At 43.2% G+C, this 15,357-nt stretch overlaps 1 long non-coding RNA gene across 1 annotated transcript in view; it reads left to right on the top strand.

The window, feature by feature from the left end:
• The first annotated feature begins 649 nt into the window (after positions 1–649).
• The window catches only part of LOC119565222, a 35,385-nt gene continuing 20,677 nt past the window's right edge, over positions 650–15,357 (top strand). Inside the window, exon 1 of the long non-coding RNA XR_005223865.2 lies at positions 650–842. This is a non-coding gene — a long non-coding RNA (uncharacterized LOC119565222). The remainder of the gene's footprint in view (positions 843–15,357) is intronic.

Raw genomic sequence — 15,357 nt, 5'->3', positions numbered from 1 at the left:
CTGCAGATTCCTTACAGTTTAATTCACAATAAGATGCAACAAATGCTTGTAACAAAGCAATGGATGGCATACAGAAAAAGGATGAATGTACCATCAATCAGAAACATGTGGTTACATAGACCAGTTGTGAGCACAGATAGTGATATTTAGATACAACTTTTAGTACTTTAAAAAATATAAATTAAGCTTTAAAAGAAATTCTGTGTACAGCAATTTTGATCTATGATGGTGGATACAATCGTTAAGTACCAACATTTGGTGTGAGGTGCAATTTTAGGATAGATTACGTAAATTGCAGATAGTTGGACACAAGGGGTGATGCAAAGCTTCACACATTTGGGAAAACTCCAGGAGGGATTTATATCAGGGGACCAAATCTCTCTGAGGTCCCTCTTTAGCAAAGGGTCAAGTGTTTATGTTGCACTATCCTGTCACTTCATACTTGTATTTCTGGTCTGTTGCTGTTGGACTGAGAGTTTGTTTGGGGCCCGCAGACATCTATATCTTAGGCTATGTCTACACGGCATGTAGTGAGGCAGTGTGACTAAGGGTAGGGACCAGGCTGTGCTCACCCCTCCCACCAGCAGTCAGGGGGTGGAACAGGAAGTATAAAGGCTGGGGCCTGGAGCTCAGTTGGGCTGCAGCTGTGAAAGGAGACAGACATATCCTGCTTGCTCCTGAGCTAGGAGACTGCAGCAGGCTCCCACTGAGCTGAGGACTGGGCAGAGCTGCTGAAGCCACCTGCTGACAAAGGCATTGAGGAGTTGCTGGGACTGCCACTGGCCTTCTACTTCGATGAACCAGAGGACCCCCAGTGGCTCCAAGTACAACCTGAGGGGAAGGTAGGAAGTGGCCCAGGGGCAGCCAACACAAAAGATCTTCAAAGCATTTTACATACCTTTAACTAGCTGGCCACAAATATAAAACCTAGCCCGTTCCTTCCTTTGTCCTTTGTGCCTTAATCATTTCATATAGCCTGGCTCCCTCCCACTTACCCACCTACTCCAGTGGCTAAGAAACTGTCAGCATGATTTCTCTTCAAGAGTTTATAGAAAGTGATCATTCCTTTTGTCCCTTACATTAAACAGCATTTCTTGCATAGAATTTTTTTCTATACTCAGAGCCAGATCATCAGCTTATATAAAGGAACATAGTACGTGGGCTTTCATAGGTATAGAAGGACAGAGTCTCAGCTAGTATAAGTGGACCTATGCCAGTTTTTGTCAGCTGAGGATCTGACACTGTATGACTGTCAAACCTCATTCAGATGGCCGCTTCACAGCCACGTCTATATTGGACAGTTATGCCTCTTTTTCTGCTGTTGATGTGCTGTTTGTATAGCTGATCTTATGTTTTATGGTATGTTTAACATTCAGATGAGTTTTTAATAACATTTAATGTGTATATGAAAAACACAAGAGCAGTGTAACTGCTAAGAACAGTAATTTATCATTTTTAGCCACACCAAGAGCCAATCTGGCAATTTGCCAAGATCTTGAAGGCAGCAGTAAATTTGCATATAAATTACTTAAGATTTTAATCAGATATTAATAAACACAGGTTTATATAATTTATATAGATTACTTCAAGTGTAACAATGCTTTACAAAGCCCATCTGTCAGTATCATTTGCTGTGAGGGCTGCAGGGAAGAAGTGCTGCTCGGGAGATCTGCACTGCTTCTCCAGAGTCAACTTCTGGAGGTGCAGCTTTAGTTTTTGAAGGTGGCCACACCCACTAGTATGCAGCTTTGAGTCCACTAAATGAATGTGGTGAAGATGTATCATTCAGTTTCACCATAGGATCAAAATGTATAAATTCATAGTTTAATTTTTTTCTTTTAAAATCTGTGTAGAACCAGTTGACCACAACTCTCACCCCCAGTGATTTGCATGTGGATCCCAGCTTATGCGGCCTAGGTTTAGAACACATGGTAATACACTGCACTCCAGGATAACTGGAAAAGCAACAGCTGATAAAGATGGCTGAAAAGTGCAGAAGGATCTGTGCACTTCCACAATGTTGCATCATTCAAGTTATTGATAACATACTATATGTGGTCCAAAATCTAGGGAGTTTTATACTTCCAAGTATTAGTCTTGAAACGCTATTTGGTTGTGTTGGTAGATTTGTCCTATTGATTCCTCTCTCAAAGCTCTAGTTTTTAAATAATCTATTCTAGAATACATTTTGTGTGTGTGTACATGCTGGGCATTTTATTCAAAATCATCAGCCTCTACCTTCTTGCGTTTCTCAGTACCCTTAACTGTTGAGTTTATGGTGTTATGTTTTCCTGTATAAAGATAAAGGATCCTAAATAAATCAATGCAGCTTTGAAATTGCTCTTGTACACATAAGACAGAGAGGTACAGAGTTTCTTTTTAGAGTCCTATTTGAATCACTATCTGTCAGAAATATTTAAAAAAAAAATAAGAAAACCTGGACTGGTGGTGGCCCATAATCCCCCTAGATATTATCCCATATTCTGCACCAGATACAACACTTTCCAGGCAGGAGTGATGGAACCTGCCTAAAAGTGGGGGGCCACTGCTCTGAACCTTGGCCATGCCCCCGCCCCCGTCATTCACCCTTACTGCCAGTAAAAAGTGATGGGACAATGGTCCCTTGGGCCTCCCCGTTCCAGCACCCCTGTTTCCAGGGTTAGAGTTCTTAGCTAAGCTAGGTGAAGGTAGAAGAGACTCCCTACACTTCAGCTGTAAGCTTTTTGGAGTAAGGATTGTCTTTGTTCTGTTTGCACAGCGCTTAATGAAATGGAGTCCTGGTCCATGATTATGGCTCATGGCTGTTATGGTCAGGGGTGAAAGTAAGTTAGAGGATTTACCGGTACGCCGGAGTCCTGAGCAGGGGGTGTGGCCTCAACTGGAAGAGGCGTGGCCTTAAATCCCCAGGCCCTTTAAATCTTGATTTAAAGGGCCAGGGCTTCACCTGCAGTAGTGGCGGCTGGGAGCCCGGGGCCCTTTAAATTACCCCGAGCTACCAGCTGCAGAGGCGGCAGGGAGCCCCAGGGCTCGGGGGCGATTTAAGGGGCCCAGGGCTCCAGTTGCCACTACCGCAGCGGAGCCCCGGGCCCTTTAAATCACTGAGGAGCCCTGAGGTCTCCCGGCTGCCACCGCTACCCCAGGGGTCTGGGCTCTGGCAGAGCTTTAAAGGGCCTGGGGCTCCACTGTGGGAACGGCTGCCGGAGCCCCAAGCCCTTTAAATCCCTGCCTGAGCCCTGTTGCCCGAGCCTTGGTGTAGGGGCGGCCGGGCTCAGGCAGGGATTTAAAGGGCCCCGGGGAGATAGTGGGGGCTGGAGCTCCAGGGCCCTTTAAGTCCCCGCCAGAGCCCCACCTATGCCGCCTCCCCAGGGCTCGGGCAGCAGAGCTCAGGCGGGGATTTAAAGGGCCGGGGCAGTAGCGGGGGCTGGAGCTCCTGGGCCCTTTAAATCCCCGCCAGAGCCCCGCCGCCGCTACCCTAGGGCTCGGGCAGCAGGGCTCAGGCAGGGATTTAAAGGGCTGGGGCGGTAGCAGTGGCTGGAGCTCCGGGACCCTTTAAGTCCCCGTCGCCGCTGCCCCAGGGTTTTAAATTGCCCTTTGGGAAAGCCGGTCCCGGTACGACGCACCGGCTCTTACCGGTACACCGTACCGGGGCCTACCGGCTTACTTTCAGCTCTGGTTATGGTCATACAAGTAAGTGGTAATGACAAAAAAAAGACAGTTTACTAGAACAGAGCGTGGCCTGGTCTACACTTAACGTTTTGCCAGTACAGCCATATTGGTTAGGGGGTGTGTGCTGGTGTTTTTGGCCATCACAGCTATGTCAGCAAAGGCCCTAATGTGAGTTCCACCCCAATCAAATTATGACATGATACTTGGTAATGGTGTTTAATATGGTTTTGTTTATTGTCCTCCATCTTGGTTTGTAAAGGACAAGTAGTCTGCCATGTTAGACGGCCTCCTTGCTCTCTTAGGAGAGAAAAGGCGGGAAATCTGGTGGCTTGTTGCTAGGCAACGGGAGGGATCGTATAGGCTGGGAAAGAGCGGGAAAGGGTTCTTCCTCTGCTCTTACCTTGGAGAGAAGGGAGGAGGTTCTTTCCAGAGCTGTGGCTTGGAAAGAGACCTGACACCAGTTATCTGCCTAGATAACAGCTCAACTCTAATTGTGTGGGGAAAGATTGGGTTTATTATTTTAAGGGAAGCATATGTCCATCCATGGGGTCTCTATCTCGAGTGGCTAGGGCTCCTACTCACGGATAGGATGTCACAAAAGAGGTTAGGGTGGGAAGTTAGTTAGGCCTTTTACCTGATTCCTCACCGTCATTCTCCGGTGCGGTTGTCCTGTCCTGTTCCAGTGGTGATCATGGTCCAGTGAGTCATCCATCGAATCCTGGTCTCGGCAGCAGCAGCATTTGGACACAGAATAGAGCAGCCATCATTTACCCTTTTGTAATCCCTCTGTGAAATAGTGCAGGGTTATAAAATCTGTTCAGTATTACTAATCCTCCCTCCCCATTCCCTTCTTGCCTATCCTATTCCTAATTCCCAAGTTAATAAAGAATCGATTGTTTAAATTGTGGTCTCTGTGATAGATGGGCTATACTGAGGGAATTTTGGGAGACTTCTGTTAGCTCCTTGCAGTCTTCTGGCAGTAGGGTCCTGAAATAATAAAGACTAACACTTATGTAGATGCAGTTTATACCAGCAAAACCAGTCTCTTTGCTGGTATGGCTTATTTTGCTGAAAGAACTGCTGTAAGCTATTACTAGCAAAAGGAGTGTTTTGCTGGTATAAACTTAGTCTCCACTAAGAAGGTTTTGCAATATGGCTATACCGGCAAACCTTTTGAGCACAGACAAAGCCTAATCTCATCCAGTTACAGGAAGACCACATTGGCACTATCTCTCTGCTCATACAATTCACAATTCTGTCAGCCTCACTCTTTCTAGTTTTCCATTCCTGTATTGTTTCCTAATGCCCAGCCTCTAATTATCAATACAATAATTAGCCTACAGTCAGCTGAGAAGTTTGCATGGCAAGCCACCTTTTCAAATTACAAAACAGGTTTACAGTTAGAAGTATGCCTCCAGGTCTGAGATATTATCACTGTTCAGGGCAACTGCACCTGCATTCCCCATCCATGGTCCACCAAAGGCACCCACTCTAGGCTCCCTGCTCCTTAGAGATCACCTCTCTTGAGAAGAGACCCACGTCTCTCTCGATTGGTCTCTTTCCTGACTGGGGTTTTTCCACACTGCACATTTCCGTGCCTTACACTGTGATATTCCCAACAAGCCAGACTGCCTAAACAGGTCAACGTCTGCACTTTGCTTTCTCTCCAGAGGTAATGCCCAGGGTATTTGCTAGCAGTTATGCATTACCACACAGCTCTTTGTAAGCAAGCACATTTATTTTTAAGGTGAAAGCATTACAGAGAAAACACATTAAAAACAATTAAAGAACGAACATGCATGCTAAAAAGCTTGCTAGAAATCATCCAGTCTCTAACCTCGGGCTCTGGTAAGTGCCAGCCCATTAAATCACACACTGGGTTTTCCCCCCATGGTTAAAGTTCATAACTTTTTCCAATTCAGAATACAGGCTGTTTCTATATACAACTCAGGGCTTTGATTTTGGCTTCAGGAACAGGTAATCAGCAGACAATGACCCACTCTTCAGGACATAGCTTCAAAAGACTGATTTATTTATTTATTTATTTTTGCATAACCAGAGGTGGGGAATTTGCATTAACCTTTTTACGTATTTCCCTGGAAATTCACTTCACACTTCTTGTCCCAAAAAGTCCATTCTTCACTGGCACAGTTTCAATATAGTCCTTCTTCCCTCCCCAATTAAGTGCTCCAGCATGCAGATTTGTGAGGCCTAGACCTTGCTAAGGAAGGACACCGATCAAATCGGAAAGAGTTGGGATGTATGGCCATGGTGAAGTCACAGGCACTATTAAAATAATTATTTTGAATCAACCCAGGTCTCTTAATTTAATTTTCCAAAGTGGATAGGTGAGATCAGGCATAGCAAGACTAGTTTTGCTGTTTTGTTAGACATTTGCAAACAGAAATGCAATAGTTTAATAGTTTAATCCAGCTGATATATTCAGCTCCAGTGACTAAACATACATTAAAAAGTTGTCACAGCTGACTTAGCTGTATGTTAGATTTATTCTACCCACAGATTCTCTCTAATGCTATTTTGTCATTATGGGCATGTGGTCCTTTGCACTCTTCAGCGCCAAGCCAAACAAAGCCCTACATTCTCCTCTCTCAGGGTTAAGCAGAAGGGTCGTCTCTCAAACTCCGTTTCCTCAGAGTTTAAGGAAAAATTCACAATTATTTCAGAAGGGACCCTTCACCATGCATGTTCCATCAACATAGCTACTTGGCTCTCAGCCAGTCCTAGCAGTCAGCACCTACCTGCCAACTCCTCTTCCGTTTATGTGCACCAGGATGTTTTCCTGGAAGGCAAATAAATTCCAGCTGCTTCTGGGCCTTGTCCATTAACCCTTGCTCAGAGTCCTAGCCTGAAAATCTGGGCCTTGATCCACAAAGGCACTTAGGCTCCACTGTGATTCACAAAACTCCCAATGAACCCTTTAGGTGCCTAAACGCACGCAGAGCCTAAGCTTTCAGGGTGAAAGTTCCCTCAGCACCTAAGTTTCTCCCTCTGGGCATGTGGACTCTTGACTCAGTCTAGGCTTCCAGATGCCTATCTCCCGCTTAAGCCCCAGAGAGATCCACAAATTGGGGGAAGGTAGGTGTTCATCCACTTAACTCACACGTGGGGCCTGATATAGTACGTGTGCTCAAAGGCTGCCTACAGGACTGGGTCCCACTCAAAGTCTGGCCACCACAAGATTTAAACCTTCAGTAACTCAGCCAGAGGTTAGGGGTCTATTATAGGGGTGGGCAGGTGAGGTTCTGTGGCCTGCAATGTGCAAGAGGTCAGACTAGATGATCTTTGATGGTCTCTTCTGACCTTAGAGTCTATGAATCTAAGAAGGGGTAGTAGTGGCTGCCTTATAACTTTTAACCCAGTGGTTCTCTCATTCACGTGGCATGTGAGAGATCCAGATTCAATTCCCCCTCCCCATCTGATGGGAAGAAAGGACCTAACAGGGGGCTCCCACTTCTCAGGAGAGGGCTCTAACCACTGGGCTTTTGTAGATCACATTCTAAGGTGCCTGTCTCTCCCCATGCATTGTATAAGGAGCCTAGGCTCCTAATGCAGCTTTGTGGGATTGCAGTGTTGCTCCTGTGATTTTTCTAGGCACCTGAAAGTTAGGTGTTGCAATGCTCAGCATTGCAGTGCCTAAGTCTCTTTGTGGATCGAGGTCCTGGTGCTTTCTGATTCATGGGCCAGATGGACAATGTGTCCTGTGAGTCACTTTGCCGCAGGTGGAGGGAAATGCCTGTTCCCCTTTCCAGCGCTTCACTTAAGCAAATACCATACGCACACCAGTTAAACAGTTTCCCCATCCTGATTTTTGCAGGTAACTAGTGGGCCAAGTTTCCCACTGCAAGAAAGTAACATAGGGGTAAGATAGATAAGAACACTGATAGTCACATACATTCACAACCCACTGTAAACAGGAATGACAACAAGCCAACAGCTTCTTTCTCATAGGCAGTTGCTTGGAAAATTTTCAACACTGAAACTTCTGTACAAAGTAGGACACACACCCCACTCCTCTTCAGGGCTCAGTCTGTCTTTGAGGCACATCATGTAATAGTTTACAGTTACAACCATCAATGACATAGAGAACCACTCCATAATAGCTCTGTAGTCAATTATAAATAATATAATTAAATAAATGGGATTGCAATTCACTGACTAGAAACTGGGCTATGTACTGTGTTTGCCTGATTCTAAAAAAAGAGTTGGGAATTGAGGCTACAACATACACTGCATCTGTAATTTCTGTCCTCTAGAGCAGACTGTCTAGACAGCGAACGGGTTAGAACAAGGTAAGTTTGAGGATGCAAATTTAAAATATAACCATAGCAACAACAAAAAACAAGAAAAACAAACAAATTATGTCTATGCAAATTCGTCAGTGAGCTGTTAGAGGTGAGAACCCTTGTTAGCAATGAAATCTAATGGACTAGAGTTACAATACGATTTGTATCTGAAGTGACATCTGCCTTGTTTAATGGTCAGAGCAGGCCTGAAAGAAAAACCCTTCATGTGGTGATTTCTTCCTATGTTTATTAATGTTGTTCTCAGCTTCCCAGCACAATAGACAACACCAAGTTTTATATAATTGGGCAAGGAATAATCTGATTGGCTAATGAGGCTTCTGAACTAAATGATAACCATATCAAGCAATATCCAGATATTTCTCAGATTTCAATATAATTGTTCTATAGGAGTAACGTAATCTTTTCACGCCTGGGCCACTGTTGCAAAATCCAGTAATGGCTAGGGTGACGGAACGTTATAACCATCTGCTGGGCTGTGTGAAATGAGCTAGGTCAGCCCCGTTGCAGTGGGCAGATGTCCACATAAAATAGACCCACCATCACTGTTAGCACTATAAGTGGGATCCCTCCTAGTAGAAGTCAAGGTAGAGGCATATTGGAAGGACAGTATAGTTAAAGTTGCAGATAGAGCACTTCAATATGAATTTAAAGTTAAATAAAGAAAAGCATGCCAGATTGTGTGATGGTGTCTTACATCTGGCTAAGATGCTAGACTATATCTTGTTTAACTCTTAGAATCCTGGCATTTCCCAGACGACCAGCCAAATAAATGCGTGGGATGAATGTGTCTAGTCTCTACATATGGTTAGACACCTCTTTACCATTCCTCTGCTCTGCTTTTCTTTTAAAAGGCATTTCTATTGTTAGTTCTAGCAGCAGCCTTCTTGAGAGTCATGGCAAGATGTCAAAATAGGATACAGGGTCTATCTACCAAGCAGAGACAACAGTTTCAGATCACTCTAAATATGAAGAAAGGTACTTTACCTACTGATTTGTACATTGGCCAGTCTTGTGTCTAACTGCCCCATAGCTTACTTATAGTGATGAACTATTCCTTGTAGTACTGTCTGCCAGTTTCAGCATCAGAAGTACCCACCTCCTCTCACATGATACTTCAAGAAGTGAAACAATAATCCCTCTTGGTAGATATGTTGAGAAATCAGGTTTTAGCATGGTAGGATAGTGAATAAAGGAATAAAGATGTAGCCTTCCTAAATATACGTAGTTGCTGTTTTCTCATGTCTAGCCCAAACATAGTACCCCAAGGTTATGTTTATTATTTCTATAGCATCATTGCTGTGCATGGTGCTTGGCAGAGAATAATGATCCTTGTCCTGACAAGCTTACAATATAAACCCCCCAATCCCGCAGTCAGATTGCAAGACTGGGGCCTGAGTGACATCTAATAAGTGACAACCTGAGAATATTGTTCTAGTTTGTAGTGAACCAGCTAGTGTAACTGCACACACACATCTTGTTAAACTTTCAAAACAGATACAAATTGGAAAAGAAACATTTGTAGATTATACTGTTACATTTTTCATACACAGAGCCAAATGTACTTCGGTAAAGATGCCTCATTTTAAATTAAAGAAATTTAAGAAAGACAATATATAAAATCTCCACAGGGAGAAAGCACAGTGTGTCTCGTTCCATAAATTCCTTGAGTTTGAATCCCTCATAGCTGTGCCCCCTAGCAGATAGGCAGAAAGACTTTTATATTGAAAATTTAGTTCACAAAAAACATTCAATAACCCGAAACGGCAAATGGTAGAGCTGGGAGTCAGACCAGTCCAGTAAAGCTACATCCTGCAGTGATGTAAATTATTAAAAATGAAATCAAGATTGCATAGCCATATTTTCCATAGTTCGTCATACTGCCATTTCCCCTAAATTAATTTTTCAGCTGCACAGGATGGCATTTTATGTATGAAGTAGCCTATTGGGGATTTTTATGACTGTATGTGTCCCACAGGGGCTGGGAAGTGTTTGCATCACTGTCAGAGTCCTGAGAATCCCTCATTATTTCCAAATTATGCCTCACTCCCAGAGAACCCGTTTGTTGTGGCCAACATTCCGTCTTGCTGAGGGAGGTGTAGATGCTCTTCCGAACCCACTTAATGGGTCTTGGGTTTTGCCAATGAGGCATGAAAAACACTTCCTCATCCTAGCAACACAATACTCTTGGCCTGACTCTCTATGACCCTTCTCTTCATGTAATTGGCTGTGTCTGTGCCTACTGAGTAGAAAATGCAACCATTTTGATTTGGTACAGTTTTATGCTGATTCTCCACCCAATTTGAATAGATGTAATGGACTATGCAAGGTGTGAGGGGCTAGAGAATAAGGCCCAACACTTCTGCAAAACTCTCAGCCCCTGAGAGCGGAGGGGAAAACCGTGACCTGAATTGAAACTCAGATCTTCTAAATGGCATTGTGGATCATTACTCACCAGGCCAGCCCATGTGTTGTGCTTTGAGAACAAGAACATTGTCTTGTGTTCAGCAATCAAATCCTTACGTTATTAAGATCATAAAAGGAGCACAAACAAACCAGAGCTACTGTTAAGCTGCAATCTCCAACTAATAGACAGAGAGAGTATGGGGATGTCTGAATTCCAAAGTAGAAAAGAACTTTTGGACCTCAGCAGCTACATCCAACATGTTTATGCAGGCATTTAAGCCTCTCAGTACAGCCCAGGACTGTATTTTGATGTCACACTTATGTACCAAGGTGGTGTGTATAAACACATCCAAGCAGCAGTCATCTGAGGTTTTATATAATTTAGATATGGAAGGAATCACTTAGAGCATCTAGCTAATCTTCTGATGATGCAGAATTGTTGTCTACAGTATATCCTTCAGTGCTTTGTCCAATCACATTTTAAGTGACTTATGGAAAAAAACATTAGGACTGAATCAGGTCATCCACAGCAGCTGATTAGGGTTCCAGGGAATGGAATTCAGAACCATTGGATCTAATGTTACATTCTCTGCATTTTTCTTGTAACTATAGCACCTCACTAACCTAGGAGCCAGCTTTTAACTCAGACACAAAAAATATAACAGTCCTAGCTGATTCCTCCATAAAGCTAGCCATATAATTCCTTTTCACTGGCCATCACGCCAAAACCATTTCATATAGCCAGGTGCCTATTTTTTTACCAGTGTGGCCTGAGTCTTTCCCAGTGACTCACCCGCTCCCAGCATTATGAGCATTTCAAACATGAGCAACATGTCCAAAAGTTTGTAGAAAAACGAGTTCCCATTTATAATTAGTACCAAAAATGGCTGTCTCTTTTCCATTCTGAGCAAAGATTTACTAGATCTCATTACCAAGACTATATTTTTAGCAAATATACCATTGTACATGGACTAGTACATTAGGAAGTATTAAAACTAAGTGGCAAATGTCAAGATAAAGTCTATTTTAGGTGAAGCATTATACCTTCTTTTTTTTATTCCCTTTGTTCGCTCACTTGCAAAATTCATTCACTTATTTGCAGGCGAGCTCGGCGTCATGAGGGAGAATTAGAGAGGATTTACTGTAACTGAGGAAAAAAGCTAAAGCATCTGCAGAGAATGGAGGGAGAGAGATTTCTGTGTTGGTTTAAGATTGTGTAATTGGGACTGTGCATGTATGTCAGACAATTTCTGTTCTCTAAGGACTATGCATGTTGTCCAGAACCAACAACGTCATGGAAATGATAGTCTTTGCCATGTGGTTTCTAAGCCACAGTTATGATAATTAAACCTGAAGACTCATGGCCATGGTGAAAGCAGTCATGGGTTTGCAAAAGAAAGCACAACATTTATATTTTTTAGCATCTTACATTTGTAGTTAAGGATTCAGTCTGATTACATTTGCTGGTACTAATCTTCCAGTCCCCAACACCTGGGTCTTGCAGGGATTCTCCTGATATAATGAGGAGTGACATGCAGTACAGAGCACCAGTTCTATCTAATGTGCACTGTCATCACCACTGTCAAAGGGAAACACTACAGGCGATACTTTTAAACTTGAACTAAGGTTTCGAGGGATTCAGATGTTGTTTGTTACTATTTTTACGCAGCTCCTTTAACAAAGAGACTTTGTTGCTGCATTACAGACTGTAAAACAATCCCAACTAATTAGTATTTGGAGCTCACATTAGAGCAGGGGGAAAAAAGCCTGCATGTGTTTTAAAATTAGTCATACAGGATTTATCCCAATATATATGTAAAGGGAAATTGTCATGGTTGATCAACCTAGCCTCTGACCTACCTTTTCTTTATATCTTCCTTGCAAAGCTCATGTAATTCTCTCTATGCAGTTTTCCCAAAATATGCTTTTGCTTTTCAGACAAAAAAAAAGTGCTAATGGCAGTGGTTCAGCTCATGAAAAAACTTTACATAACAAAACAAGTGCGTGAGCTGGGAATTTTTTTCCTTAAGGAACCAGATTTCAATGTCAAGCTTCCACAGGGTTATTATAAACAACTGTGGGGAATTATGAAAAATGCATTCAGTGTCCTTTTACTGTTTGAACAATGAGAAATAGAACAAAAAGAAAATCCTGCATCTCTTATCCGGAACATTGCTCTACATTTTCTTGTATAATGATCTGGGCTAAAGCTATACTTGTATTAGCAAACCATTTTCTTTACCGTTGGTAGTTACAATGGACAGTATACAATTCAACTCAAGCCACTATTGCACAGATAATAATTTAGGCCCTGATCCTGCAAAATTTTACAAATGTGTTTTACTTTTCACACTGTGCATAATCCCACTATGTCTAATGGAACTCCTCACAGTACACAAAGTTAAGTGTGTGTCTAAATCAGTGGTCCCCAAACTGTGGGTCACACCTCCCTAGAGGAGCGTGGAGAAATGTTTGGGGGCATGGCAGTGCCTAGACCAGACCCCACAGGGGGCTGGGAGGGAGCACTACCCAGCCCTGCTCTGCCCGCAGCTCTGCTCCGCCCCAGCCCTGCCCCCCAGCGGAGGCCCCAGCTTCAGCCACCAACCCACTCCCAATCATGGCTCCGCTCCTGGGTGTGGCTCTGCTCCCAGCCACATCTCTGGCCTCAGCCCCACTTCCAGTACCTGGGGGAGCATGGACAGATTACATTACCGGGGGGGTGGGGGGGGGAGCGTGATATAAAAAGTTTGGAGACCACTAGTCTAAGTCTTTGACAGGATTGGGGCTTTAAACTAGGATTTTACAAGGAGTTCCTAATGGGTGTGCCCCTTCTCCTGCATGCAATCCTGTTAGCTTCACTAGAATTCCATCAGGTAACAGGAGTCTGCCCACACAAAATGAGCTGCAGGATTGTGACCTTAATCTGTTGCAATTCAAGATGAAAAATTGAAAATATTTTATCACTTGTTCCTTGGGGATCCAATGATAAGATCATTTGAATGTTTATGTCCTTGACATTCATTAACATTTTGGAACACACAAAGCATTTGCCATAACGAATATCATTACTGTTCAAAAGATAAAACAACAATACTTGTAAGTGAACAGTCTGTGGGCGCTCTCCAAATTACAACACCCTCCACGAACCTTACTGTATGTGGGGCTGCAGAGGGTGCTCTCGATTCAGAGGGGCATAATGAGAGGTGGAGGTGGGGACTGCCAATGAAAGGCAAAACCAGCAATAGGACTCTCAGGGTCATAGGAATATTCCACCCATCTTCAGCCTGCCATTAGTGGTGTTAGAGACAAGTTCTTCCATGATGGAAGAGTCCAGACAGCCAACAGGTACCGGTGTTGTTTGAAGCCTTAGTTAAATAATTGTAGAATGAGGCTTTCTGAAGCCCACTCCAAAGGAACACAAACAGAGCTTTAAAATAGAAGTGCCAAGAAAGCTTCTTTCAGCCTAATTTCTAAACAAACGTATTACAGTCAAATGACATACGGCCAAAATTGGAACCGGGGGAGGGGGGGAATCATTCAATCCAACTAGGCGCAGCCATACTTCCCCCACAAACAAGTTCTCTGATGGTTCCTGCACTCAGAACTTGCAGCTATGGGCTTTCCTCTACTCAGAAAGAACATTAACCTAACCCACTCCATGGCAACCCCAGAAACCGGTCAGTATTCCCTCCCATACACTGATGCTTGACAATAATGGGAGGGCCTATCACTAGCACTTCTCCATGTGACTGGGAAGGAGGGGAAAGAGGCACCCCCTAAGATAATGTATTTAATGGTCCATAGGCTGACTGCCCTTGTTCCTCTTCTTGATTCTGAACACTGACCTTATTCCTGCAGCCTATTTTGCTCTTGTGAGGGGCAAGAGTCAGCTCTGCAGAACTCAAAAGGCAAAGAACAAACAATATCTGAATCCCTCTGAACCGTAATTTAGCACCCCCCCATAAGAGACAGAGCTATATCCAAATAGTTTCATCTGTTTCTGAGCCAACATCCATGTAACTTCTGCAGCCTGCCCCGCTCTGAAGTTTGGGGAGATTTGCAGATGGACAGCCATCCAGACCAAATGTTTCACAAAAGAATTCTATTGAGTGACAGCTGTGTGAGGTTAGCGTTCCCTTCATGATCTGTGATGAGTCTGAACCACAAACTTCCACATCCTCATAGTGTGGCTTATACCCAACTCCCATTTTAACAAGGAAAATATCTGCCTTGTTAAAGAGACGCTGTCACATTGTTTCCTTTTTTGAATAGAAAAAAATTCCTTGTGTAAAACTTGAGATAATAGTCCACGTCAGTATTTTCTGTTGCTGTATCTTATCTTGTCTGTCTCTCTGTCTAAGCTTTATTTATTTATTTTTTTATTTTTATTAAGAAGATTTTGCATTAAAAAAACCAGGATCCAAATTTTGCTCTCCCATACACCCAGGTAACCCTATTTATTTAAATAATAATCAAGAGTGGGTATAAGAGCAACATTTGGTTTACAGTATATTTCTTTAAGGAATGTGTCTGCTGTTCATTCCCTACCTGAAGCCCCTCTTTCTGTCTGCGATATAGTAGTTAATAGCTGTGAAAGTAACTATCCTGTCCTAGACAGAACAACATTTCTGCACACTGCAACAGGCTGGACAAGATGAACTACTCTGCCTTTTCTACCTGTTTTTTCATCAGCCTAAAGTCAAAACTCTCACTGAGTTCTATAGGAAACTCATGGTACTACAGCAGAATGCAGCTCTTGTGGTTCTGTGAATATGCATCATGAGCAAATGAATTCTTAAGTAACACAGATCCCATTTTTATGCAAACGTTCCCAGTGATAAATGAGGGAAAGAAAACAAAGAAAGGTACAGAATCCTATTCAATTACATAGAGTGTTTTTCAAAGTTTATCAGGAGGCTTGGGCTGTTCTCACCTTTGTTCATAACCTTCTTAGTATTCAAAG

The sequence above is a fragment of the Chelonia mydas genome, chromosome 1, assembly GCF_015237465.2.
Source record: "Chelonia mydas isolate rCheMyd1 chromosome 1, rCheMyd1.pri.v2, whole genome shotgun sequence".
NCBI lineage: Eukaryota > Metazoa > Chordata > Testudines > Cheloniidae > Chelonia > Chelonia mydas.
The sequence above is the reverse complement of the archived record's forward strand: the minus strand, read 5'-3'. Positions and strand labels throughout refer to the sequence as shown.